We start from the raw sequence: 5,000 nt of genomic DNA, 5'->3' as shown, positions 1-5,000 counted from the left end.
ATATCATACCCCCAAGACATGCTAACCTCTTACCATTACCAATAACAGGGGAGGTTAGCATGTTATATCATACCCCCAAGACATGCTAACCTCTCACCATTACAATAACAGGGGAGGTTAGCATGTTATATCATACCCCCAAGACATGCTAACCTCTTACCATTACCAATAACAGGGGAGGTTAGCATGTTATATCATACCACCAAGACATGCTAACCTCTCACCATTACAATAACAGGGGAGGTTAGCATTTTATATCATACCCCCAGGACATGCTAACCTCTCACCATTACAATAACAGGGGAGGTTAGCATGTTATAGCATACCCCCAAGACATGCTAACCTCTTACCATTACCAATAACAGGGGAGGTTAGCATGTTATATCATACCCCCAAGACATGCTAACCTCTCACCATTACAATAACAGGGGAGGTTAGCATGTTATATCATACCACCAAGACATGCTAACCTCTCACCATTACAATAACAGGGGAGGTTAGCAGTTTATATCATACCCCCAAGACATGCTAACCTCTTACCATTACCAATAACAGGGGAGGTTAGCATGTTATATCATACCCCCAAGACATGCTAATCTCTCACCATTACAATAACAAGGGAGGTTAGCATTTCATATCATACCCTCAAGACATGCTACCCTCTCACCATTACAATAACAGGGGAGGTTAGCATTTCATATCATACCCTCAAGACATGCTAACCTCTCACCATTACAATAACAGGGGAGATTAGCATTTTACATCATACCCTGGACATGCTAACCTCTCACCATTACAATAACAGGGGAGGTTAGCATTTCATATCATACCCTCAAGACATACTAACCTCTCACCATTACAATAACAGGGGAGGTTAGCATTTTATATCATGCCCTCAAGACATGCTAACCTCTCACCATTACAATAACAGGGGAGGTTAGCATTTTATATCATACCCCAGGACATGTTAAACCTCTCACCATTACAATAACAGGGGAGGTTAGCATTTCATATCATACCCTCAAGACATGCTAACCTCTCACCATTACTCTAACAGAGGTTAGGATTTTTTGGGGGAGGGGTGGGCTATGATATTTCTACGTCTCTAACTTTATCACTCTCAACGTAACCTCACAAAATGATTTGTATAAAAACAGCTCTAGATCCAGCTATTTATAAGTAGAGCTTCCTTGACTTCATTTAACATTTTGTTTTTAATCTATAGTGTTTTATTTGTCACAAATAATCATTATGTTCACATACAGACATTTGGGGCAGTACGCCTTCCGTTTTTCAGTGTGTAGGTGGGTTCTCATCCCTGTGAATGCACACAGTCACTCTATAAACCCTCCAAATCTCGGCTCCAGAAGCTCCAGGCATGACATCACTCACTCGAGGATTCATCCCTCTCTCTACATGAATTGACAGTGGAATTTGCTACCGTTTCTCCCGTCATATTTTGTATTTTAGTGAGTGACTGTCGTGCTTAGATGTCCTGTCGTTGGTGCTTTCTGTTACACTTCCTCATCTAAAACGGCAGAGTCCCAAGTGGCAGCCTTTTCCCCTGTATGGTGCACTACTTTTGACCAGACAAGACATTTACCTGAGGAACATTCCATTTAAAAGAGAACATGCAGGTCCGTGTCATTGTATTTTCTTTCATGGCTGAAACAATAAAGAAACTCATAAACATGTATTTATGTGAAATCCCAAACATTTTTTATAAGGCGAAGGTCATTTTATAGATGACCTAAAGCTCAGACCTAGATCATGTTTCACAGGAGGAGGATGAATCCCCATGACAACATGTACTCTGTTTGCATAGGAAGCATTTATTGATTCATCCCCATGACAACATGTACTCTGTTTACATAGAAAGCATTTATTGATGAATCCCCATGACAACGTGTACTCTGTTTATATATAGTTGAGAGACTCTAAAATCAGGATTTATAACCCTCCTTGTACTGTAGGACTATAAACTCTGCAACATTAAAATCCAAATGCATGTTTATCCCGTGATTTCTAGATAATTCCATACGGTTTTAATCCAGATGTCACTTGAGAGCAAAAAAAGGTGAAGAGAGAAATAAAACAAAGAAATAGGATTTAACCTTGAGCACTAGTCAGTTCATTATAGGACCCTGACAAGATGGCTGTGATGAAGGTGATGAGAGCAGGGAGGCTCCTAAAGAAAGACAGGAAAGAATGAGAGCCAGCGAGGGAGACTGAATGAGGAAGGGGCACGAGAGGGTACTCCGCAGCCAAATGACCAATCCAATCTCACTGATTTATTGTGTGTGTGTGTGTGTGTGTGTGTGTGTGTGTGTGTGTGTGTGTGTGTGTGTGTGTGTGTGTGTGTGTGTGTGTGTGTGTGTGTGTGTGTGTGTGTGTGTGTGTGTGTGTGTGTGTGTGTGTGTGTGTGTGTGTGTGTGCGTGTGTCGGTTCTATAAGCCACACTGACAATCAACACTACAGTCAATCAACACTACAGGTTATATAAGCCACACTGATAATCAACACTACAGGTTCTATAAGCCACACTGATAATCAACACGACAGGTTCTATGAGCCACACTGACAATCAACACTACAGATTCTATGAGCCACACTGACAATCAACACTACAGGTTCTATGAGCCACACTGATAATCAACACTACAGGTTCTATGAGCCACACTGATAATCAACACTACAGGTTCTATAAGCCACACTGATAATCAACACTACAGGTTCTATGAGAAACCAGGGCTGATAACAGTGGCCGACAATCTATATCTTTGCAGCAAGTCATTTCTGAGGCGTTTTAGGTTGTTTGGACTGTGTTGATCTGGTGCTGGTAACCACTACCCAATACAAAGGTCTTATGCTTCAAACAGTTTTTGTTGAAAGCTGTTGTCGTTGATTCAAAAAAAAAAAATTCCGCTGTTGCTGCAGTGGTCCACTCTCCTCCTGTCCCAAAGTCAACGGGACCAGGGGAAGTCAGCATCCTCACAGTCATGGACTATGTTCCAAATGACACCCTATTCCCTACATAGTGCATTATGGGCCCTTGTCAAAACTAGTATACTATATAGGGGACCGTTTGGGACAGTAGTGCAGGGCTAGACCGGTGGAAGTCAGCATCAGCATCAGCATCAGCTTGCTGCTCTGAGGTCAACCAAGGCCAGACAGAGGTACAGTACTAAAAGCTCAGTGTGGGTCACAGTGCCTGTTCGGTTAATTGCCAGACAGAGGTACAGTACTAAAAGCTCAGTGTGGGTCATAGAGCCTGTGCGGTTAATTGCCAGACAGAGGTACAATACTAAAAGCTCAGTGTGGGTCACAGTGCCTGTGTGGTTAATTGCCAGACAGAGGTACAGTACTAAAAGCTCAGTGTGGGTCATAGTGCCTGTGTGGTTAATTGCCAGACAAAGGTACAGTACTAAAAGCTCAGTGTGGGTCATAGTGCCTGTGTGGTTAATTGCCAGACAGAGGTACAGTACTAAAAGCTCAGTGTGGGTCACAGTGCCTGTGCGGTTAATTGCCAGACAGAGGTACAGTACTAAAAGCTCAGTGTGGGTCATAGTGCCTGTGTGGTTAATTGCCAGACAGAGGTACAGTACTAAAAGCTCAGTGTGGGTCACAGTGCCTGTGCGGTTAATTGCCAGACAGAGGTACAGTACTGTTACAAGAGAGGAGACGAGGAGTCCGTCTGCCAACACAGGACTACTATTGTGATTCATGGTCATAATTGAACTGCTGATTCACCCTGTGGGGTGTTCCTCACCCAAACAATTATAGGGACCACCAGCGATGGGATATATACTTCAAATGCTGCAGACTCAATCAGAAGTTGCCTTCAAAAAGGCACGTTGCTGACAAAGAGCTATCGGATTAAATCCTGGCCCAGGCGGAGGTGGCTGAATCCTGGCTTGAATCCTGGCCCAGGCGGAGGTGGCTGAACTGGCCTGAATCCTGGCCTGAATCCTGGCCCAGGCGGAGGTGGCTGAACTGGCCTGAATCCTGGCCTGAATCCTGGCCCAGGCGGATGAACTAGCCTGAATCCTGGCCCAGGCGGATGAACTGGCCTGAATCCTGGCCCAGGCGGATGAACTAGCCTGAATCCTGGCCCAGGCGGATGAACTAGCCTGAATCCTGGCCCAGGCGGATGAACTAGCCTGAATCCTGGCCCAGGCGGATGAACTAGCCTGAATCCTGGCCCAGGCGGATGAACTAGCCTGAATCCTGGCCCAGGCGGATGAACTAGCCTGAATCCTGGCCCAGGCGGAGGTGGATGAACTGGCCTGAATCCTGGCCCAGGTGGAGGTGGTTGAACTAGCCTGAATCCTGGCCCAGGCGGAGGTGGCTGAACTGGCCTGAATCCTGGCCCAGGCGGATGAACTGGCCTGAATCTTGGCCCAGGTGGAGGTGGATGAACTGGCCTGAATCCTGGCCCAGGTGGAGGTGGCTGAACTGACCTGAATCCTGGCCCAGGTGGAGGTGGCTGAACTGGCCTGAATCCTGGCCCAGGTGGAGGTGGCTGAACTGGCCTGAATCCTGGCCCAGGTGGAGGTGGTTGAACTGGCCTGAATCCTGGCCCAGGCGGAGGTGGTTGAACTGGCCTGAATCCTGGCCCAGGCGGAGGTGGTTGAACTGGCCTGAATCCTGGCCCAGGCGGAGGTAGTTGAACTGGCCTGAATCCTGGCCCAGGTGGAGGTGGTTGAACTGGCCTGAATCCTGGCCCAGGCGGAGGTGGTTGAACTGGCCTGAATCCTGGCCCAGGCGGAGGTGGCTGAACTGGCCTGAATCCTGGCCCAGGCGGAGGTGGCTGAACTGGCCTGAATCCTGGCCCAGGTGGAGGTGGTTGAACTGGCCTGAATCCTGGCCCAGGCGGAGGTGGCTGAACTGGCCTGAATCCTGGCCCAGGCGGAGGTGGTTGAACTGGCCTGAATCCTGGCCCAGGCGGAGGTGGCTGAACTGAACCAAAACACTATTTCATGGGTATCACACGTGCCATC

The sequence above is a fragment of the Oncorhynchus keta genome, chromosome 19 (assembly GCF_023373465.1).
Source record: "Oncorhynchus keta strain PuntledgeMale-10-30-2019 chromosome 19, Oket_V2, whole genome shotgun sequence".
NCBI lineage: Eukaryota > Metazoa > Chordata > Actinopteri > Salmoniformes > Salmonidae > Oncorhynchus > Oncorhynchus keta.
This window is presented reverse-complemented; position numbering follows the sequence as displayed.